Here is a 25,052-nt window from a genome sequence, read left to right on the forward strand (position 1 = left end):
ATCCTACTGGATTAGGGTGGGTCCTAATCCCATGACTGATGGCTCTATAAGAAGAGAGAAATTGGGGGCGGGGGGAGCGACACACAAGGGAGAAGGCCATGTGAAGACAGAGGCAGAGACTGGAGTGAGGCAACGATAAGCCATGGAATGCCAAGGATGGCCAACCACCACCGGAAACTAGAAGAAACTCCTGGAAGGAAGCTCCCCTAAAGTCTTCTGAGAGAGCATGGTCCCGCGGACTCCTTGATTTCAGATTTCTAGACTTTGGAATCGTGAGACAATGAATTGCTGTTGTTTTAAACCACCCGGTGCGTGTCATTTTGTAACAGCACCCCTAGGAAACCAATACGGCCAGTGAACCCCAAAGCTTGCTGAGCACCGGAATTACTGGGGAGGCCAGGCTGGCCAGCAGGAGGCTGGTAGGTGAGTGAGGGCCCAGATCCATGGGAGAGAGCATGCTGTGGCATGTCCCTGGCCCACAACTGAGATGGCTCCTCAGTCTGCAAACATCCCCGTCTGTTGGTCAGCGTCTGCCTTGGATAGTGCTGGATTACGAAAAAATACACATTCCTGTTATTTTGACATCCCTTTTTCTCCATTGACCCAAAGAGGGGAAAAGCCTTTTTATGGGGCATCTCCTAAGTGTTAGGCACCGAGCTAGGTCTTCATTTTTGTCACTTACCTACGTAAATCTCACAGTAACTCCCCAAGGTAAATAGTACTATCCCATTTTACTGACAAGAAAGCTGAGGCTCTGGAAGTTTAAACCACTTGCTCAACGTCACAGAGAGCAGGTGACAGAGCCAGGGTCTGAACCTAAAGGATTCTCACACCAAAATCTTGCTCTTTCCCCTCTTGCTTCTCTAAAAGGGGCTTGGAATTCTGTGTCTAAATTTCGGCTCTCCCTGTCGGCAGCTGGAGAGAGAAGCAGCTGAAGGGAAGCTCTGAGAGGCCAGGGTAGAGTTCAGAAGTTTCTTTCCGGGCCTGACTTTCCCAGGGTCCCACCAGGCGGAGCCCCTGGAGGGCGGGGTCGGGGCTGTCCGCTCACCCCGGTTCACAAGCCCGTGAGCCCACGGTGAGCACGCAGTCAGAGAAGAATGAGTCTTCACTTGAAAACAATTCAAATCCAAAAAAATGGAAAGTAACAACTGTTGACAGGGATGGAGAGAAATTGGAACCCTTGTACACAGCTGGTGGGAATGTACGATGGCAAAGGCGCTGTGGAAAACAGTTTGATGGTTCCTCAACAAGTTAAACGCAGAATTGCCACATGACCCAGCAATTCTGCTCCCAGGAATCTACCCGAAAGAACTGACAACAGGTGTTCAAGAAAATATTGGACGTGAATGTTCATAGCAGCACTAGCCACGTAGCTGAAAGGTGGAAGCCACCCAAATGTCCATCAAGGAATGAATGGATAAACAGAGTGTGTTACACCCATACGGTGGAGTATTATTCAGCCGTAAGAAGCAATAAGGTACCAACACATGCTACAACATGGATGAACCTTGAAAACATTGTGCTAAGTGAGAGAAGCCAGTCACAAAAGCCCACATATTGTATGATTCCATTTACTTGAAATAGCCAGAATAGGCAAATCCATAGCAACGTAAAGCAGACAGGTGGTTGCCAGGGGCTGGGGGCGGGAGGAACGGGGAGGGGCTGCTGGTGGGTATGGAGTCTCCTTCGGTGGTGATGAAAAAGTTCGGGAACTTCATCACAGTGATGGTTGCACGTCATTGTGAATGCATTAATGCCACTGAATTGTATGCATTAAAACGGCAAATTGTGTGTTATGTGTGTTTTACCACAACGAAAAATATATTTTTTTAAATCGTCAATGTATTTCTCAGGATGCTGCTTTTTCTACCCTCTCTCTCTCTCCACTCTGGCACAGCCGAACTTCTCACAAGAGCCGTCCGCATAGGCTCTCTCTGTGTCACTCAGCCACAACCTGAAGCCCCCGAAACTGCCCCACTCCGTCACCTTTTCACTTTGCATCCTACCTGGCCTGAAGGCATCATCAGACCAAACACACACACACACACACACACACAAACACACACACATCTTTTTGCATTTGGGATAAGCTGCCATCTTTGAAGACTCTTTTGTTCCTGATGCAGCTCACGTGGCATTGGAAACTTTCAGACTGACACCTCGCTGCTGACCTTGAGCAAGGTTTCACTCCCCAGCGGGGGAGACGGGCCTGAGCCCAGCAATTATGCGCTGATGCCCGTCAACCTGGCTTGTCCTGGGGACAGAGATTCTTGCCCAGGCGGGCATCAGATGCAAAATAGATATTCATGAGAGTCAAAAGGTAATTTGCACGTCTCAAATTGCATCCTACCTCTCCCCATCAATTTTCCTCTCCCGCGGAAGGTAAAATTAAAGGCTTCAGAATATTACACCTTTTAGTAGTTACCAGGTGACAGAGACTCAGGGTGTCAAAGTTATTGACAGGCTCACGGTTGAGCGTGGGCTTGGACTGTCCCTTTATCAGAGCTACAATCAGGGCTTTAACCATACACCAGAGACAATAGCAATTAATTTAGGGAAAACCCAACCACAGTGGAAACTCCTACGAATAGTTTTACCAGCACAACTTGCAAACGCCTCGAGCTCTCTGGAGTTCAACTTCTTTGAAAATTGGAGATGACACAGCACAGGGGTTCAGAATGCAGGCTTTTCCATCAAGACAACCTGGCACAAGCCCTGGCTCTGCCACTTATCAGCTGGGTGGCCTTGGACCAGTCACTTGTCTCTCCCGAGTTTGGTTTCCTCTTCTGTGGAATGGAGAGAGTACCCGTTTCTACAGCGTGGGGCTTTTGTGACATTTCAAGGAGCACATTTCTCCACCTGACAAACCTTTCTTATATACTGGGCACTGAGGACAGGATGGAGATCAAGCCAGGCAAGCCCCTGCCTTCCCACCGCCTGCCTTGTAGAAATCCTACGGGCACAGAACTGGGCGGGGTCTGGCTTCCTACAAGCCTTTAGTAAACACTCATTGACATTATTTTGAAGGAGAACACTTTTTCCTATTTTATTGAGATATGCTGTACAGTACATAAAATAAATTGCTCAATAATGGTTTTTAAAATAGACTTTATTTTTTAGAGCAGTTTTAGGTTCCCTACGTAATTGACTGGATGGTACAGAGATTTCCCATATACCCCCTGGCCCACACATGGACAGCCTCCCGCCCTATCATCCCACGTCAGAGGGGTCCATTTGTGCAGTCGATGAACCTGTTCTGACACATCGTCACCCCGAGTCCATACTTTACACTAGGGTTCACTCTCGATGTTGCACATTCTGTGGATTTGGATAATGACATATATTCACCATTATAGTGTCATCAAGAATAGTTTCGCTGCCCTAAAACTCTGTTCTCTGCCTGTTCATCTCTCTCCTCTCCCTCCATCCCTCGCAGCCACTCATCTTTTTACTGTCTCCATAGTTTTGCCTCTTCCAGAAACATAGTTGGCATCCTACAGTATGCAGCCTTCTCAGGCTGGCTTCTTTCACTCAGAGATGTGCATTTAAGTTTCTTCCATGTTTTTTCATGGCTTGAGAGCTCATTTCTTTTTAATAAAAAAGAATAATATTCCACTGTCTAGATGTACCACAGCTTAAAGCTCAATTAATTTTTCATGTGCACACACATGTAACCATCACCCAAGTCAAGAGATAGGACAGCTCTGGTGCACACCAGGCTCCCCTGGTCATGCCCCCTGCAGGTGGCCACTCTTCTCTCCTCTATCATCAAGAATTAGTTTTGCCATGTTTGAACTTGATATAAATGGAATCTTACACCATTCTTCTTTTATGTCTGGCTTCTTTCGTTTGACCTTGTGTCTGAGAGGTCCATCCTTATTGCATATAGAAGAGTTCCTTCTTTCATTGCTGTGTTGCATGGACACCTGTCTCCTATGTGTTATATCTTAAAATATGAGTACGGCTTGTGGATCAGACCCTGTGCCAGGTCCCAGGGAATACAGCGATGTGCCCAGCGCAGGCTTTGTGCTCAGGGAGTGCGCAGTTTAAGAGCAGCTGTGAAACATCCTACGTTTCCCCAACCTAAAGCATCTCACCAAGTGTATCCCAAACAAGGAGTACATTATGCTTGATAGGAACACTGCCAGGGAGGAAATGTACTCATTTAAATACTCTCTGAGCTCTTCCAAGGCGCCAGGTCCTGGGCTAGGAGCTGCGAGGAGACTAAGGTGATAAAGCATACTTCCTGCTCTTGTGGAGCTAATATCTGGGGGCAGGGGGACAAGAGACAAGCTGAAAAGTGATAAAGTGCTATAATAGAGCAAGTGCAACAGCCTATGGAATCCAGAGGGGGAAGGACCCTTCCAGCCGGAGGGCTCAGGGAAGGTGCAGTAGACATTGTTGGTGGCCTGGCCGACACATGTTCCTCCCTCCCTCCCCTCAGCCAAGCCGTCCTGGGCAGTATTATTTTCAAAATGGTGGCCATGTGTGCTGGACGTTTGAGCCTCCCCCCAGCTCCAGAGGATGACTCCTGGTTGGTCCAAGCCAATCAAGAGGCTCCTGCTCCCCGAGAGTCATCGGTTTAGCCGTGGGTATGTGATCCATTCTGGCCACTTAGATGTGAAAGGAAGTCACCTGGGGTGAGTGGGGAGCAGAGCTCCTGGGGAACATTTTCCTCACTGGATTAAAAAAAAAAAACTCTCTTGGGAAGAATCATCCAATTTTTCTGCCTCTGGTCTTCATTATGAGTAGGTGACATTGTGTCTTGTTGCTCATTCAACTGCTGGCAGAATTGACCCAGAACGACTTCCTCTCTGGCCTTCTGGTTGCGTGCCCTAATAAACCTTCAGTTACCTGCAGGCAAAGACATCTCAGTTTATATTCTCAAAGGACCAGATTCCCTAGCTGAGTCTTCAGGGATGCTGGAGAATTAACCCGGGAGGAAACTCTATGGAAGGGATGACCAGGCATTTAGCATCGAAACCAGGACACCATCAAGAGTGACAGTGGGCAGTGCTAATGATGACTGGGACAAAGCACCTAAAACAGCTCTGCCCCCTGGGCAAAATGGAACACAAGGACCCCTTTTCCACAGCAAGAGCTCAGGGTGAAAAAGGACTTGAAGCTCCCATTTTTATTTGTATTGTATTTTATTTAACAAACGCGGGATGCTTGCTCTGTCCCAGGCATTGTTGTCAGAGATTTAGAAATATTAACCCAGAAGTGATCACAAGCAAGTGGTAAGGAGGCAGGAGGACAAGAGAGAGGGGTGGCTCGTGAGACCATGATGACTTCACTGAGGCGGAGGCAATTAAGCAAGACCTGGAGGTGAGAAGCGTCCACCAGATGGGGACCCAGCCTGAGCTGGAGATGTTCACATCCTGAGACTGGAATGCTGTGTACAAGGACGGGAGGAGACAGCCAGCAAGGGGAGGGCCGTTGAAGCTGGCTTGTAGGAATCTGGACTTTGTCCTGAAGACCTCAAAGGGTCTGAACAGCAGGGTCAGACACAGGTTTTGTGGGGTCTGAAGTTTATGCAACTTGGAGGGACCCTCTTTAAGAAAAAAAAAAATCCCATTTCATGAATCCCGGAAGGGTCCATTCAAGCCAGAATGAGTGTAAGCTTCACTAGCTTCGCGGGAAGTCACCTCCGCTGAGCAAAGAGGTGAGCTGGTCACAACCAGTCTTAGAGAAGCTCTTGTGGCCCCGGCACGAGCTCTCCATGTGAGGGAGAGAGATGGGAAATGGGATGATGACAAAGCATGGGGAAAGAAAATGGGAAACTGCATCTTGTGCTCCATCAGAAACTTCCACAGTCCGTGTGGTAATAAGAGAATTCCTTGGCCACTCAAGGAGGTCATGTGGGATGGAGGTGTCGGGGTATGGCCTGGGACAGTTACATCCGCCCTCTGGGTCCTAATCTCTTCCTCTAGAGAGAGGAAAGAAGACATGGTCTACTAAGTCCTTCCACCTCTGTCGTTTGGTGATTTAAGGAGGCAGAGAAAGCCAATTAAGGCCATTTTGGGTTCCAAGACTTTTGCACTGGAAGTGACCTCATGATAACATGACCTGCCTGGCAGTTGAGATGCCCCAGTGTTCCAAAATCCAGTTGGTCCTCAGAATGTCCCCAGAGAGTCTGAAAACAAAAACAAACAAACCAAGCAAGCTACTTCCAGACGACCTGTGTGCAGCCAGCGGGCCATGGTCAGCAAACTCAAGGCGGGGCTGGGGTGGGGTCGGGGTGGGCGTCCTACCCTGGGTCTGAGGTACCCTCAGTCTTCAGGGTTAGATGGAGGAAAGACAGACACATGGGACTGGGGCTGCCTCCCTGTTCAGCCACTGTGGCTTGCTCTCAGCCCATTTTGTACGCGGGGCTTTGAACAATGTTTCATTGGTGAACAAGAGAAAAGGTTGCCCTGCTTACAATTTTTATTTTCACTTTTCGAAAACCACTGCTCCAGAGCTAGAGTTCTTTACGCGGAATCCATGGGGTCCTTGGCTGGGCTTCCAAGAGCAGGAGGACGTTTCTAGAATCCTAAGCAGAAATTTGTGTGCATTTGCATATTTCTATTTTGGGGGGAAGAAGACCCCATGGCTTTCGGCTATTGCAAAGGGCTCTTGCCGCTCTTCTTGCAAAAGTCTAAGAACTGGAGATCAGCATTTCTCAAACGAGTGTGTGCACGGATATCCTGGGGACCTTGTTAAAAGGCAGATTCTGACTCAGTAGGTCTTGGGTGGGGCTTGAGATTCTGCATCTGTCACCCGCTCCCATGGGATGCTGATGCTCTGGTCCACAGACCACCCTTTGAATAACAAGCATCCAGAGCTAAGCTGCCTGGTATGGCAGATACTGGCCACATGTAGCCACTGAGCTCTTGAAATGTGCCTCATGCAAATTGAAATACGCTGTAACTATGAATTACATACCAGACTTCAAAGTCTCTGCACCAAAAAAATGTAAAATATCTTATTAATAAATTTTATATTGACTATATGTTGCAGTGATGATATTTTAGATGTATTGGGTTCAATAAAATATATTATTTAAATTAACTTCACCTGTTCCTATTGACTTCTTTAAAATGGGGCCAGTAACAAAGGACTGAATTACGTACGTGGGTCACGTTATATTTCTATTGGCTATTGACGTTTAAGTGGCAGCTGACTCAAGAACCAAGAGATGGTGTTGGGGCGTGGAATTTGGTCCCCAGGTCAAGTCCCAGTGTTGTCGCTGAACAGCCTAGAGACCTAAGACCAGTCTCTTCCCTGTCCAGACCTGAGTTAGTTCACCTAGATATCAGGGAGGTTGGGGGAGAGTGTCACCAAAGGCCTCTCTCAGGTCTCAAAGGACATGTGGCTCTGACATGACCTTGCCTCCTTCCCCAGTTAAAGCAGCATTATAAACCGTCTTCCAGAGAGGCAGTGAAGGGGTCAAGGCTGCACGGTCTGGGGTGGACTACCTGTGTTCACATCCTGACTTGCAAGTTATCACCTGTGTGTCCTGGGTCAAGATGCTGCACCTCCCTGCTGGGCCTTGGTTTCCCCATTTGTAAAATGAACGTAACAATAGTACCCATCTCACAATGTTGATGAGGAGAATAACAGAGTTAACACCTAAAAAGGCTTAGACCACGGGCTGGCACGCTACAAGCCCTCAATTAATAGCAACTATTATTTTTATTACACAATCCACATTCCACTCCTTCCATGTGAGGCAAGCCTGGCCTTTTACTTGTCAACCCTCTGGTCCCTGTTTTGTAAAATGAAGATATCGATTCTGACAAACAAATGAGACAATATTTGTAAAATGCCTAACACTATGTGTGGCACACAGCAGGCCCTGAATAAATGGCAAATTATCCTCCTCTGCTGCTCCTTCCTGCTATTTCAGCATCTATTCCGGGGATCAAGAGATGTTGTGTTTCATCAAACGAAACATCCCCACTCTCCTGCATTGTTTCTCAGAGAGATCAAGACTCCAGTGAAGGCATCCTTTTCATCAATGTGGGGTCTGGTGATCGGCCCAGGCAAACTTCCAGCATGAAGCTTCTCTGGATCCATTCCATGCCCCATCCAGAATTTGATCAAAAATTAAAAAGAAAAAAGTCATTGTTGTGAACCAGCTCGCACAGCGGGGAATCTCATGGACGGCCCAGTGGGTCGTAGCACTGTTTACATCATTGGCAAGGCCTGGAAACTTTAAAACTGCACTTTGAGACTGTGTGTCTGCCTCCCCTCCTCTCCGTGTTGTGTGTTTGGGTCTTGCTCGTAATCTATGTTCAGTTTGCAGCTCCACATGACACTTCTGCTTTGCTTTGCCTGACTAATGGGGTCCAGAAGACGACGCATTCGCCCTGCATGGGACATTGCATTTCCAAAGTAGAGTTGCCTCGTGGAAAGGCCTGGAAAATGATTTATGGGTAGTGGGGAGTTGCCTTGCATGAAATAAAGGATGGGTTAATGAGCTGGTCCCCACTCAGGAAAGAGTGTACTTTTGTTCCAGGAAGCTGAGGACCACAACTATTTCAGACAAGCAGGCTTGGCAGCTCCTTTCTGCAGAGCTTCACAGAAGGGTGTAGGGCTCATCAACTTTTCCAGGCTTAGAAGCAAAAAGGCAGCTGTGGTGTGGTGCAAGGCCTGCCAGCATTGCAGCCTGGAAACCTGGCTTTGGGTCCCCGCTCTGCCTCTCGCTACCTGGCTTCTGTTTCCTGATAGGCGAAGTGCAGATAATAACACATTGACCCTGAGTTACTATAAGGAGTCAAAGGATAACATGCAAGATGGTGTGCCTGCCTCAGAGGGGTGCTTCAGGGGTGTTTACTGAACTGGAAACCATCAGACAAGTACACACAGTCTTGGGGAAGAATTTGTGAGAGGAGCTTTTCCAGCTCTGTGAATGTGAGAAAAATGCAGAAAATCTCTGAATTCAAAATGGCTGCCACGGCCACTGGGAGGGCCTCCCATAGGCTCTCTGTGGTCAGTCTTGCAGCGGTTGTGAGGAGAGAAGACGACAGGCCCACGGTCTCCGGGCTGGCTGTGCCTGGAATCCTGAGGGAATGCCCCAAGTGGATGGATATTGTATATTTTATGCTCAGAAAAGACAGCCGAGTGTTCAGTGCTCATTGACTGGCTGTTTCCCTTACTTTGTTTAAATGGCAAATTACACCCTGACATCCATTCTCTCCTTCTTTTCTTTGGTAATTATAAGTACTACAACTCCCTCCCCTAGACACACACATGTGCTCACACACAAACACACACACACTCACCTATTCATCAGCACAGCTATTGCTACTCAACCAGACTCTATATTCCCAGACTCCCTTGCAGCTAGATGTGACTTTGTGATTACATTCTGGGCAATGTGATATGAGTGGAGGTATGCAACTTGCAGGCAGATCCTTAAAAAGGAAGGCGCTTGTCCTCCATGGCCTCTTTTCCTCCCTTCTACTGGCAACAAGTGGAGCAGCCACCACCAATAGAGGGCAGGGAATCGTGTGTTGAGGACGGCAGAGCTGTCCTGCCAGCTGGTTACTGAAGACTTGGTGGAATACAACCAACTGCCAGCCTTGGACCACCCACTTACCTCTGCACCAATACCACAAAGAGAAATAAAATTCTCTCATTTAAGCCATCGTACTTTGGCGTCTCTTTGTTAGAGCAGCTTAGCACCACCCTAACTCATGCACAGGGACAGTGTAGCATTAGAGGCCAACCCAAGGGGACAGTTTTGCTCAGACCATCTCTGTAACAGGGGGGTTGGGAAGTGGTTTCCCCTCATGTGTCTCTTTAGAGCAACAGGAGTTTTTTCTCTTGGAACTAAAAGTTGTTTATTGTTTTATTCTAATTATAAGTGTAGTGCCTGGTCATAGTAGAAACTTTGGAAAGTAATAAAAGTAATTTATAGTCTCATCAGAGGTAGGTAATCTCCATTAAGCATTTGATGATATGTCCCTGTAGTAATCGTGTCTCTATGTTCCTTTTATGAAAGAGGACTATACTATATACTCGGTTTTGTATTTCATGAACTTTTTTTCACTTAAAATCACATTGTGAAACCTATCTTTTGAACAAAGGAAGCACAGATGCTATATGGTGTGTATGTTTTAAATGTCACCGTTAGTACACACATTTGGATGTAAAATAAATCCACGCAGTGCCTACCAAGTCTGAATGAGATTATAATAGGAAAAGATCTGGACCTACGATGGATGTGTCTTTCCTGAGAAATTTCAAGACCGTACAAATGAGTCTTCCGGACTCATGAATGATAATGTGTGCACGGCTACGTTGCTTTGAACTAAAAGTTTCTTATGTCATAAACTTTTACTATTTTAGCATTCCTATTTTTAATAGAAGGCAAAAAAAATCGTAACCTCCCCCCAAAATTACATTGTGAGCACTTTGCCATGCTGTTTCATTTTCCTTGGAAACATGATTTTTATCAGTAAATAATATTCCGTGATATGGATAGACCATTATTTACTTACCCAATCTACTGTTGGATATTTGATGATTTCATTTCTCCATTCTTATGCCATTAAAAATACACTTATGGGGCCGGCCCAGTGGCGCAGCAGTTAGCTTCACACATTCCATTTCAGCAGCCCGGGGTTCACTGGTTCAGATCCTGAGTGCGGACATGGCACCGCTTGGCACACCATGCTGTGGCAGGTGTCCCACACATAAAGTAGAAGAAGATGGGCACGGATGTTAGCTCAGGGCCAGTCCTCCTCAGCGAAAAAGAGGAGGATTGACAGCAGATGTTAACTCATGGCTAAACTTCCTCAAAAATAAAATAAAATAAAATAAAAATATGCTTATATGAGAAACTTACTATTAGGTCTTAGTGCATGTTTCTGGCCCTAAGTTTTGGGTAGATTCTTCAAAGTGGAGTTATTGGGTCAAAGGGTGTGACTATATTTAAAGCTCTTAATACATGTTGCCCAGCTTCCTTCCAGGAAAGTTGCGACATGGTGCATCTCCACCAGCAACATGTGAGAGTAGGTCTTAGAATCACGACCTGGGTAGTGGGGACGTGGAACCCGCCAGACCAGACCCCTTCCCTGATGTCTCCCAAAGAGCTGGTTAACCTCCTCTAACGAAGACAACAACGTGATTGGCTGAGGATGGCGGGTCCCCACACTGCAGAGTGGGAATGGACACTTCCGGGTGCACTCTCGAGTGATCCATACCACACAGGAACCGCTGGGGCTGCCACATTTATGCTAGTTCCCTCTTTCCCAGGGAACCAGCGACTGCTCTCAGCCAGAGCTGACTGAGGGGCTAGCTGCGGGCCTGGCCCCATCTGGATGGTTCGCCTTTCAAAGTCTGCATTCTCCTTCCACACTGGGCTGCCTGGCACAGATACTTTCTTTGGTTAGCATCTTTGCTCACAGTTTCTGCCTAAGATCCCTTTAAACTCAGGCCCTATTAAGTGTATTACCAAGCAGGGTGTTCTCCTTGAATATTCTCTGAATAAAGTCTGCCACCAGGGACTTGAGACTTTCATTCATCTCTTCATTCATTCATTTTTCATTCAATGTATATATAATGACTACCTACTATATGCCAGGCGCAGTGGGAAGCACAGAGGTGGCCGAGACATACATGGTCCCTCTCCTCATGGAGCTTATTGGCTGGTGGTGGAGCTACATAATAGGCTATAGACAAACAAAATAATATATAATTACCAAAGTTTTGTATGCCCCATCAGGGACACAAATAGAACCCTGTGCTAGAAACCACCCGTGGACCTACTTCAGAGAAGTGGGCAAGGATACCTCTTGGAGGAGATGGTGTTTAATTTGAGACTGGAAGGATGAGAATGAGAGTGAGATGATTGAGGGAAAAGTATTCTTGGCAAAGGGAACAGCATGTCCTTGAGATGGGCGAGTTCTTTTTGTTTAGAAGGGACTGAAAAAATACCAGAAGGCTGAAGTAGAGGGCGACAGTGGCAGGAGCTGGGCTTGGAGCAGGAAACAGTGAGCTGTTTTCCTTTTGTTCTAAATCAAAGCCACTGAAGAGTTACAAGTCGAGGCAAATAGAGGGCACAGGGTCCCAGGAGCCCAGGAGCCCATTCTCATTTGTAAATGGATTCAAGACAGTGAGGCAGCGGAGCAGCATGATTGGACTCTTGCAGTAGTCCAGGAGAGAGGATGATGAGTGACACCGGGATAAGGGTGTAAAAGGAAGCCAGGAGGGATGTTCATGGCATCTTGTCCAAGCCACCCTATTGGACATCAGGTAACTCTGGGGCCACATCAGGCTGACCAAGGGGCCATGGGTGCTGTCAGCTTTTAACACAGGCCTAGTCAGCGGCCACCTACATAAAGTGCTAACAGAGCGCTAGACAGACCTGAGACCCTCCGTCGCCTGGGAAGGCCTCAACATCCATTCCTAGAAGCGGACTCCCTCCCCAAAGGCACGTGTAAGTTTTGAAGGAAAAATCAACCCAAGAGAGGTCTCCTTTCAACCTGTTCTCAGTTCCTGACTCCTGCATGGGACAGAGTTTCTGAGACTAAAACTTAGGCAAGTTACGCTCTCCGAATTGGCCTGTTTCTGTAAAGTGGAAGGGTTTGTCTCCTCTTCCCCACCCTTTACTCTTTCATTCAACAACTCTGGGTGCCCACTGTGCCCGCCACGTGCTGGGGAGTGAGATGGGTGAGATACACCTTGTGCCCTAAGAAGCTGAAAATCCAGCAGGTCTCCAAGGTTCCCGTCAGTCTGTAAGAATAAGCTTCTCTGACTTCCCCGTTTTGCTGAGCATCCTCCTGACTTCCAGGGCATTCCACCCCTCCGCTCAGTCCTCGCCTGATGGATCCTTTGCACGGGGTTGACGCCTCCGGGGGGCTTTCGTTCCAATGTCTGGGCTATGATGGAGGTTAGGGACTCACCTTGACTTAACCAGCTGGTGTGCCCCAGAAGCACTGTCACTCGGACAGGTGCCTGGAGTTTGTGACAAATGCTAGGAAATGTGACATTCCCTCCCCCGGGCCACCCTCACCCTCCTTCCTAAGGGTTGTTTCTCCCACCCGCTCTCATCAGATTCCCCCCTTATCCCAGCCTGGTCTCTGCCCAGGCCAGAAACTGGTCGTAAATGACTGTCAGAGTGAATTTCCACGGCCTGAAAACATCCAAACACAGCCGCCAAGGCTAACGCCAAACCTCATTATTGCGGTTCTAACATGAATTCTTTCTAGAAGAGTCTTAGACAGGAGGCCAAAAACCTGTTTGGTTTTTTTAAAGAGGGGGGGAAAAAGTAAAATGAGATCAAAGGACAGAAAAAAAAAGGAAAGCTTTAACAGACACTGAAGACCTACTGTGTGCCCGGAGATTTGACAACTGTTCACTTTCCGGTGGACCATTTTACAGAGGGGCCTTCTGAGGCTGAGGTCACGAAATTTGAATGTTCAGCCGGAAGGCTGGGAATCAAATCAAACTTGTTTGTCTGCAATATTTTTCCTCTTTGCTACCTGGGCACCCAGATGAAAACAGGACCGGAGTACAGATTGATGGAATTTGGGACTTGGCTTACACACCCCGTTATCGTGGCGGATCGAGTTTCCTTAATTCAGCCAACACATCCATGAGCTCACCACGTGCCTGGTGCCCGACGGCAGAGAGATCTCAAGATGTGCTCCCTGCCCTCACGGAGCTAAAAACCAGCAGGGAGATAAGACACACACACGCATAACAGGAAAAGCATAGGCAATGCACCAGAACAAGGCTGTAAGTTACGGCAACAGACGTTCCTGGGAACAGGGCGGCCCCTTCCAGGTATATCACATCTCTGATCGTTTCTTTTCTTGGGAGCTTTTCTCTTTGATTGTAGGTAGTAAGCTGGCTTCACCATCGAAGGACACAAATGTGGTAAAAATGCCCTTGTGGGGGAAAAGTTGTCTTATGGCTATCTGAAAGAACCAAGTTCTGGGCTGAGCGTGCGCCTTCCATGTTGGACATGCTCCAAGGCCAGGCTAACAGTCCCCTCTGAGTGAAATTCCACCAACGCTCGTTTTACAGAGAACACAGACGAAAATCTATTCTGGGACTTGTTTATGCATAATCCTTAATAACAGGGGAAGAGCTCCATGATATGTTTAAAAAGAAAGTGAAGAAGGAAGGACGAGAGGGAGGGAGGGTATGAGAAAAGTGGATTCGTTTTCTATTGTTGCGTAACAAATTACCACGAATTTAGCAACTTAAAACAACGTAATTTATTATCTCGCAGTTTCTGGGGTCCGGAGTCTGGGCATGGGTCAGCAAAAGGCCTCACGAGGCAGAAATCAAGGTGCTGGCCCGGGCTGTGGTCTCATCTGGAGCTCTTCCACGCTCATTCTGCTTGTTGGCAGGATTCGGTGCCTTGCATCCTTGATTCTGTGCTGGCTGTTGATGGGGAGCCATTCTCAGCTCCCGGAGGCCACCACGTTCCTTGCCACGTGGCCCCTCCACCTTCAAGCCAGCAACGGAGAACGTTCCCCTGTGCTTCCAGGCTCCAGCTTTCCTGTCTCTGACCTCTCAACCCAGGTTTAAGGGCCCCTGTGATTAGAGCACACCCACCGAGATCTCTCCCTAGCCAAAGGTCAGCTGACTTGGGACCCTCATTACATTTGCAAAAGCCCTTCACAGCAACACCAGGGCTCGTGTTTGACTGAATAACTGGGATAAGGCGTGTGTACACCAGGGGTCAGGAATTTAGGTGGGGAGGGGACACTTAGAATTCCGCCACCAGAGAGAGAGAGAGATTGAAAGGCCGCCAAATGGCTGTCATGGAGGATGGAGCAGAAGGTCCATAAATTCGATTGTCGTTGAAAGCGGCGAGGGGGAGGGTTGTTACTGACCCTCCTGCATCCACGGATCCCTGCCATGGAGGCACTGATGGGTCCTGCACACCATGCAGGCTTCCGGGAGCCACAGCCGAAGTCCAGCACCCGGCACACGAAACTGGCCAAGTGGACACAGCTGACAAAGAGGTGTAGAAGCCGGTGTTGGGGAGAATCCCCACCCCAGCGGTGGCTGGACTTTGTTTAGCCACATTTGCTCAGTTGTGAGAACTTGAATTTGCTCAGCAAGGTCAAGGGGAGTCCATCTGCCAAGGGTGATTTTCTGCTTCATTGACTTTTCCAGTTACCTGAAGTTCTCTCGTTTAAGCAGACAACCTAATTCTTTTCTTTTTCAAGGCTTAAAGGTGACAACTTGAACTGTTTGACTCTTCCTTCAAAGGCAATATGTGTTCATTGTAGAAAGAGAAGAAGCCACAAGATAACAAAAAGACTAAATTCTCCTATTCATAATCCCTCTCTGGACATGAACTCTTTTAAGACTTTGCATATATTTTTGTCCAAAATGGGAAGATATTACACACAATGTTTTATAACCCATATTTTCACTACTACATCGAGAAGATCATTGCACGTCAATATTTTCCTCCTGCCGCACAGTACTCCATTATATGGATATCTCGTGGTTTATTGAGCCAATCTCCTATTATAAACTATCTTGCAATGAACACTGATAACTAAGTCAGAATCATTTGCCTTAGAATAAGTGCCCCGAGGTGGGATTAGTGGACAAGTTTCTTTCTGCATCTCAGTTTCGTCAGCTATGAAATGGGGTAATAGCAGTGCCCACGTCCTCGGATTGTGGGACAGTGACATGGGATGATACCAACAGGGTCCAGCACATGCTACATGTGCAATAAAAGTTGCTATTAAGCAGCCCTTCTTTGGAAACATGCCTTTTAATGGAAGTGTTTCTCGCATATATCACACACATGTACCCGTCTATCCAATGGCAGAACCTAGGCCTCCGCCAACCCACAGCAGTGAGAAATCCCGGGTCCCTGTGGTCGCTTCCATCGGTTCTCGACACGCGACCACCATGGGTTCCCCCTCCCTGTACATACACGCTGCTCCTCACATCTGCTTCCCCACTGGTTGAGTTGGGTATGGCCTTGCCACTTGCTTTGACCAATAGGGGACAGAGAAAGTGATCCTGTGTGCCAGTTCCAGGACCAGCCTTTAAGAGGACTGGCAGTGTCTTCCCCCTTGGAAGGAAGCCACCATGTAACGCTACTTCGAGACCACGATGCTGTGAGGAGGCCCAAGCTGGCCATGTGGCGAGAGATGCTCAGCCGGCCACCTGTGGTTCCAGCCGCCCAGCTGAGGCCCCAAGAGTGGTGGCGCCATCTTGGACTCCCAGCCCCGGCAGAGAAGAAGAGCCACTGGGCTGAGCAGTCACTAAACTGCCGTTGAAACCAGTGAGTGTGGGTGTGGCTTGTTATTCAGCAATAGAGAACAGAGACACCTCCCGGAGCCCCTTCTCCTAATATGCCCAAGAATCTTCAGGCGAACTCCTTCATCTACCAAGAGCCAATCCCAGCCGCCCTTGCCAAGCCACAGATGCAAATCTGGACCAGAACCTCTGGGACCAGAGACTTCCACACCGCCCCCAGCTTGCGGTCGCTCTAGTCAGTGGTTCATGCCGGGGGTGGCGCCCATCCCTCTAAAGGACCCCTTTGGATTTCTGTGCAGTGGGGTTGGTTGTCACAACAGTTGAGGAGGGGGCATGACTGGCATTCTTGGGTGGATGGAGCCCCTGCCAAGGCACAGGCCAGTCTCACACAGCAAAGCATTTCCCCAGCAGACATTCATGTAAATGAATAAAAGTAAAAATCTTTATGCAGTTATCTGAGCTCAGAGGCGTGGTTCTCAACCAAGGGCGATTTTGCTCATTAGAGGACATTAGATGTGTCAGGGGACATTTCTGGTTGTCACACTGGGTGTGGGGGTACTCCTGGCATCTAATGGGTGGAATCCAGCTGAACATCGTATAACGCACAGGACAGCCCCATGACATAGAAGGGTTGTACCCCAAATGTCAACAGTGCTGACAAATCCTGATCTGAAGCCTTACTCTGTTTCCTGAACAAACTCAGTCTTTTCTGCAAGGTTGTAATATGCCCTGAATTTTTCTGGAATGAAACTATCACCTAAATCAATGGAACTTGATTAAGAATTGTTCTCCTTTCAGAAAATCACCTACCTGGGGACCAAAGCTATTGCTCTGTGAGTTGCCAACCCAAAGCCGTGTGTCCGTGTGTCCTTCCGCTGAGGGCGGCTCTCACATCAACAGCCCAGGAGATGCCAGCACCCCCCACCTCATCCTGTCTTCCAGTGCAGTCAAGTCCACGCATTTACCTACTGGAGTGCACGCTCCTTCTGTCATAGATCACTATCTTCCCATTTCTTCTTCATCTAACATTTAGGGCATTATATTGATTTGTAGAATTATACGTGTAGTCGCGGTATGGGGTCTAGGAATTTTTATTTCAGGAAAAAGGTGAGATTAAACTGATTGTTGGCAGGGAGATTTGAGTCTGATGGGTGGAGAACTGGTTCTCCAGAACGTGCCATGGTGCTGTCCCTGAAGCCAGAGGCCGAGACTCACCGCTGGACGGATGCGACCTCCACCTCCCCAACACAGTCACCCCAGCAGGGCGAGGAGACTGATGCAGGCTGAGCGACCCCAGAGGTGTCATCACGAAGGGGGCCCCAACCATGAAGGGCTCCTTGACGCTCCAGAGAGGAACTTGCCATCCCTCTGTGCTCTGCTCAGCCCCACGTGCTCCACGCCAATGACAGGCCTGCACACCCAGCTTCACTTACACGGCTGGTTCCCAGAACCTCGCCTGCTATCAAGACTGTCGGGGCGGGCCCAGTCCCGGGGTCAGTGTCCTTGCAGGCCAGAACCACCACACCCCTTCCACCTTCATCCGTGAGGGGGAGCCCCACTGGCCCCATCTCTTCCCACTCCCTCCCCCTGGGGCTGTACTACCCGGCCTTGGTCAGAGCCAGCCCTCCCTCTGCCTACAGAACCCCAGTTCAGGTGCAAGGTCCATTTTCCCCCACTTCTCTGTTTCTTCTATTGTCTATCAAAAAATAACCATACACCTGTCATCATTAGTCCAGGCACAGCACACTTTTATTTAGTTGATTCAAATAGTTATTTTTAATAGCATAATCAGCACCCATTGATCACTACCCTAAACATAGCTAAGATCTTAACAATAACCACCGTTTAACAGTTTGGTCCTTCCAACCAATCAGCCCCAGGCTTATATTCACTGTTACTTTGCCTTCCGTTTTATATAGTTTTCTTGTGTGTATACGATTTCTTAAAAAATATCTCTATTTGATTTGCATTTATTTGTATTCAAAGGTATCACACTGTATGCAATCTTTGGGACTATTTTTTTTTTTTTACTTAACATTATTTCTGGCACCTTTTTAAACTTCTTATTCTGTTGTTCAGACCCGTTCATGTTTTGCATTCGCTCATTTTCCTGGCTGCATCATATTCCACAGTGAGCGCGTCCTGCCGTTTGTTCACCTGAGCTTCCGTGCTCGGCTTTGGGCAGCTGTCAGCGTCCGCTCTGCTGAAGTCACTTGTCTAAGTCCGCTTGGGCTGCTATCACAGAACACCACAGACTGGGCAGCTTATACACCACAGGCATTTATTTCTCATGGTTCTGGAGGCTGGAAGGCTAAGATCAAGGCTCCAGCAGATTCGGTGTCTGATGAGGGCCCGCTCCCGTTTCCTAGACAGCGTCGTCTCACTGTGTCCTCACATGGCAGAAGGCGCGAGGGAGCTCTCGGGGGTCCCTTTTGTGAGATTGCTAATCCCATTCCTGAGGTTTCCACCTGCATGACTAAACCCCTCCCAGAGCCCTCACCTGCGGACGCCATCACACTGGGAGTTAGAGTTTCAGCACATGGACTCAGGGACACAGACCATCAGTGCCGCTCTCAACAATCGCCTCCTCGGCCCCTGTCACCCACCAGCGGGGGCTTCTCTTGCGCGCATATCCAGAAGAGGAACAGTGCTTCCCTGCCTCTTCAGGCAGAGCAAACCGAACAGAACAAGCAGGTCCCTCTCTAGGTGGTCTGAGGTGGACACTACGGCGGAAGGGGCAAAGGTTCTGTGGCAGAAAGAACCAGCCGTGCCCCCTGCCCCACCGCTCGCCAGCTGTGACTCTAAGTGATTGACGGTCCTCTCAGAGCCTCCATCCCCTCACCTCTAAATGGGGACAAAGACACAGGCCTCTCAAGGACGGTGAGGATTGGGACTACTGGAGCTCCTCAAAGGGAAGGAAGGCCCTGGGGACAGGTGTGCGCTCCGGGAGGCAGGGAGCACAGCTTCCTACTACATCTGCTCCCCTTCCCATTGGGCCAGGCTGGTGGGGGTGAGGGGCGTGATATTTTTGTATGAAATCAAACACAGTCATGTTAGGCAGTAAAACAAAACACACATGGAGTCATAAGCCAAATGAGCCATAAACAGAAGAGGCAGCTTGTGGGCCATTGGCTTCCCCAAGACGCCAGTGGTTCCCATCTCCAGCTCTCGGCTCCGGACACACAGCCCATGACCACCTGCCCCCTGGGTCTCCATTCTGATGGACCGTGTCAGGCATCTCATACCAAACATGGGCAAAACGGAGCCAGCCTCACCCCCCACCCCCAAACTTTCCTCTCCTCCACGGGCCGCATTTGTAATCCTGAGATCCAGGCAGACCCCGAGGCCTCTCAAAATGTGTCTCTTTCTCAGATGTGTCTCTTCCATTTCATCCTTACTTCCGCTGGCTTAAAACGACAATAAACATAATAGTAAACAAACACATAGAATGCTCGGGACTGTGCTAAGCATTTTGCACACAGCAGCTCATTTAATCTTAATGACTCTATGATGGGCATATCATCGTTATCACCATTTTGCAGATGAGGGGATAAAACTCAGAAAGATTAAGCCAGCTTTCCCAAGGGCCACAGCTTGCAAGAGGCAGAGGTGGGATTTGAACCCAGGCAGGCTGGCCCCAGTGCCCAGGGGTATGACCACACCCAGCCAGCAGGAGGGCCTCAAGAGGCTGCAGCCCCCCCATCCTTTGAGGCACAGGCCAATTCAGTGCCAGGCTTGGGCAGGGCACAGAGAGTTTGTGCATCAGGGAGTTGTCAAGTACACGTGGCAGCTACTAGAGAAGAATTAGCCAGCTACACATCTCCCCAAATTAAACCCAGCCTGACATAGGCTCACAATTGGCTGGCACTCAGAGTCATCTTTGCTCCTCCCACACCTAATAGCATAATCCTGTCCACAGAGGGGCTTCACCTGAAAGGCCTGGAGAGGAGCTCGGAGATGCTGGTGAGGGTGGCCTGGACACCCTGGGCTGCCCAGTGGTCACAGAGAAGGGTCAAATGCTGAGCTGGACGCCTTACACATATGGCTCCTCCAGAGTCAGCCCCACCCCCGACCCCATGCCCCCCAATACCCCTCCAAACTGGAAGGCCCTCCTGTGAACGCCCAGGCTGGCTTTCTCTTCCCTGCCTTTGCTTCCGCTCTTCCCTCTGCGAGGCACGCCCCGCCCTTTTGAGGAGCTAAAACACTGCCCTTCCTCTGGGAAGCCCAGCATCCACCCCTGTTAGCCTGCTGGCCCCTTGGCTTCCTGGGACAGTGCAGCGAGGGATGGTCGTGCTGAGAGCTCTCGTGCCTTACCGAAGCCACATCATTTACCATGCACAGAGCACAGAACGAACGGCTCTTCTAGTTCTCTGCTGGGATCTCGAGCTCATGGCCCCCTGGCTGAGCCTCACTCCCCAGGGGAAGATGGAAACAGTGACAGCACTTGTCCAGAGGATGCTGTAGGGTAAAGGATCTAATTCCCGGGTCCACATCCCAGTCATGTCCCTTCTGGCTGGAGGAATGGAGGCGAGGACATTAACCTCGCTGTGCTTGAGTTTCCTTAACTGTGAAATGGAGATAATAATTGTCCCCACCTCGCAGAGCCATGGTGAGGATGAAATCAGTCAATGATGCCAAGCGCCTAGCCCAGAAGGGAAAGAAAGTGAACACCAGCAAGCCTCGGCTATTGTTGTCATGGAGTTGATTATTGCTGTGAATATCTCGTGGGACTGGTGTTTCCACTGTGGTTGTTTCTTCTTTTTCCTTTTGTCACTGATGCATCTGGTGCACACCTCACATCCCCTCTACCCACCTCTGATCTTCATCCCCGCCATGACTCAGACTCCCTTCCCTTCCAGGCAGCCCTCTAGGGTCACTGTGCATCGCCCCTCCTTCGGCCTCACAGAGGTGCAGGGGGAGCTGCCTGCCGGGAGTGATTGCCCTGGTCCAGCCCTCCACCCATGGGGACGGGGACGAGTGGATAAACACCCCCACCTCCTGTGTTCCACGTGGGTGATTCTGGAAGGCCTTCTTCACACTTCGCAGGACGTCGCAGTGGAACTGGGCCCCTAGTCTAAGCAGCAACCTGGGTGGGGCGTCCTTATGTTGGCTCCTCCCCCACCCTGTTTCACACTCCCCTCCTCCCCAGCCCTGCTTCCTGGGGTCACCTCCCAAATAAGTCACCCGCACCCAAGTGCGTGCCCCAGATCGATTTGAGGGGAGCTCAAATTAAAACACACTAAATTCAAGAAATTTGGAGTGAAAACAGTATTTAAAAATCTCCGTAATTTCACGGTGCTACAGCAAGCACAAGTTTCCCTTTTCTCTTTATTTCTTGTTTATTACCTTCTGCCGCAGGTGTAATTACCCACCTGCGGTAACAAGAGACATGCATTTTGTTACCGCCACTTGCACATGCTTTATATCAAGAGTGTTCCTGGGGCCGGCCTGTGGCTGAGTGGTTGAGTTCATGCGCTCCGCTTTGGCGGCCCAGGGTTATCGCTGGTTCGGATCCTGGGCGAGGACATGGCACGGCTCATCAGGCCATGCTGAGGGAGCATCCCACACAGCACAACCAGAAGGACCCACAGCTAGAATATACAACTGTGTACTGGGGGGCTTTGGGGAGAAAGAAAGCAAAAAAAGATTGGCAACAGATGTTAGCTCAGGTGTAATCTTTAAAAAAACCAACAACAAAAAAAAAGAGTGTTCCGTTCCTAATTTTCATAGTTTCCTAGTTTTCACAGTTACTTTTATGGCCATCTTCTTGGTGCACCATCATTTATTAAAGGAACTCTCTAATTTTGGGTGCTTAAGTAGTTTCCAAGATTTCTCTATCACAGAGAACGCTGTGATGGTATCTTTGTGCATGTCTCTTTTCAGTTCTAGGCTCTCTTTGCTACGTAGTGACTTATGGATTTGCAAAAACTTTAGAGTGATTTAGAAAGCTACCAGCAAATAAATGCACTTGCTGTCTTTGTTCCAACCACACCAGCAATGAATATAACCATTTTAAGAATGTTTGCCACTCTATTGGGAATTTGCACTACTTTTAATAATAGTAAACATACCTCTGGATATATTTGTTTGGTTCCCTTGTGTGTGACTTGTCTGTCCATGTCTTTTGTTGGTTATTTCTTCTTGATTGTGTTGCATCTATATTTGAATAAGAATATGACCAAATACTTGTTTCGAATAATGTGTCTGTTATGGGTTGAATTGTGTCCCCCCAAAAAGACGTATTGAAGTTCTATCCCCAGCATCTCAGAATGAGACCTTATTTGGAAATAGGGCCGTTAAGATGAGGTCATACAGAGTGGGTCCCTGATCCAATATGACTGGTGTCTTTATGAGAGAGAAGAGACACAGAGACAGAGGCACAGAGAAGAAGGCCACGTGATGACAGAGGCAGAGACTGGAGGGATGCAGCCACAAGCCAAGGAGACCACAGATTGTCGGTGAACCCCAGAAGCTGAGATTCTCCTCCGGACCGCTCAGAGGGAGCACGGCCCTCTGACCCTCGAGGTCAGACCTCTAGCCGCCAGAGCTGTGAAACAATACTAGATGGTGGTACTTTGTGACATCAGTCCTTGGAAACTAATACGGTGGCCAATAAAAAAGCATCCCCATGGTCATGTCTAAAATCGAGTGGATGAGCCGAGCGGTGACTGTGAAGACACTGCCCGGTCCAGCTCCCTCGCTCACTAGCGCCGCCTTCTGAACAAGTCATTTACGTCTGACAGCCTCGGTCTCCTCAAGTACCGGATGGGTCCGCCACCCCCACCCTGGCTCCTTCTCAGGCCACTGGGTGCTTGAGGTATGTAAGAGCACTCCACCGACTTTAAGGTGCTATTAAAAAGTTGAGTTTTGGCATGAAATGAATAATTTACTCAATAAACATGATTGCTCTCCTACTGTGTGCTAGGTTTAGTGGTAGGAGATACAAAGATTGACTCAGGATCAAGTTTATCCTTCGAGGATCTTGGATAAAAGAGACCAGATGAATAGAAAGTAGGTTTGCACTGAATCTTCAGAAGAACTTTCTGAACTGGGTGCCTCCCTTAGTGGAGAGGATAGAGTATATTGGTTAAGAGCCAGGCCACCCGGGCTCAAGTTCCATTCCCGCATTTACTAGCTGTGTGACTTCAGGAAAGCTCAGAACCTCTCTGTGCCTCAGTGTCCTCACCTGTGAAGGAGGTTCCTAGTATGGTCTAGTGGGAGTGTCTAGCGTGAGATAGCCCTCCTTAAGCAGGGAACACTCTGCTCCTGGAAATGTGCGGACAGAGGGACAGGGGAAATGTGTGCCTGGGTGGCATGGACAGAGTCCGTGCACTGAGCAAGTGAATCCAGAGGGCCCTGAACCTCTGAGAGTTTACAATCCACGGCCTGGCCCTCCAGGAGTTGATAAGTAATTCTAGCTAGGGGACATTGACGAGTAATTCTAACACGGGTGAGAAATGGTCAATGCCACGAGAACTGCTCATAAGAGATGATGTCACATTGGAAAGGAGGGGTCAAGGATGGCTTTGAGCAAGAAGGCGTTTGTGAGGGCCTTGAAGGATGGTTTGGGTTTGGGCCTTCCGGGATGCTAAGGAAGGACAGCCTTTGGAGATGGAAAAGTCTGGGCTCTGAACAGGGACAGGTGAGAGCAGCTCCATCTATGTGATGGGCACGTAGGGCAGGATGTCGGCTGGGGTGAGGCCTCAAAGAGCTTGAAGGCCAGGGGTTTGGACATTCCCTGGCTGCTGGGGAGTTCCAGGAGGGCCGGGCTGGTCCCACCTTCACTGCTTGAAGCAGAACCAAGCAGCCGATTGTTAAAACCTGCCTGCAAACTTTCAAGCTGCCCTTCCCCTTAGATCTGAAGACAGCTCTCTCCAACCCTGTGCCTACAGAATAGTGTCACTGTGCTGGGCCCTCTGCTCGGATCTTAACTAGCTTGCTACTTATCTGTTTTCAGACTTCTTCGAGGGACGAGGGTCACCCACAGGCCGGTATCTCTGGGTTGGCAAGAGGGAGGCTGGCCAAGGGGAAGGAAGACCACCGCCAACAAGAAGGGGCTCCTGCACCAGGACAGCCAAGCCCTGCACTCACTCAGGTTGCAGGAAAGTGCCGCTGAGATGCCAGAACAAAGATTTCCACTTGACTGACAGCTCCACGGAGGGTCTATACAGCAGTGTCAGCCTGTGGGTGGGACTACACCAAGCAGGGATCCTCATGAGATGCCCTTGTGGGACGTGATCAAATCCTACTGCCTCTTTGTCCCAAACCCTCCAGGAGACCCCAGGGGTCAGGTAAGAGGCCAACTCTACCTTCCAACCCCCCAGTCTCCTCTCTCTGTCCTCCTGGGTGCCCGCCCTATGTTGTCCTGGGCACATCTCCAGTTTGGGAAATGCTGGCAGCGCTGTGCTTTCACTTTCCTTCAACTCAAGGGTCCATTTCTGAGGACCTCCCATGCTCCCAGCACCCAGCGAGGGGCAGTCTCTATTTCCTTCCATCCTTCCAACAAGCTCGAGAGGTAGAGATGATGGTACTCTTTCCAGATGAGGAAGCTGAGGCTCGGAGACGGGGAGGAATGTCCCAAAGTAAGTACCGGAACCAGATTTTGAATCTCCCAAGCACACCCGCGCTCTTCCCTTCATTGGCTCAGGCTCCCTCACGTGGGCACCCCGATGTGGTTCTTGAAAGCATGGTGTTTGTAGCCGGACTGCCCGGCCCAGGGTCCCAGCTCCATATCCCGTTAGCTCTGTGACTTTGGATAAGTTCTTAGTCCCTCTATGCCTCAGTTTTCTCATCCATAAAATGGGGATAAAAATATTAAA

The sequence above is a fragment of the Equus quagga genome, chromosome 20 (genome assembly GCF_021613505.1).
Source record: "Equus quagga isolate Etosha38 chromosome 20, UCLA_HA_Equagga_1.0, whole genome shotgun sequence".
Taxonomy (NCBI): domain Eukaryota; kingdom Metazoa; phylum Chordata; class Mammalia; order Perissodactyla; family Equidae; genus Equus; species Equus quagga.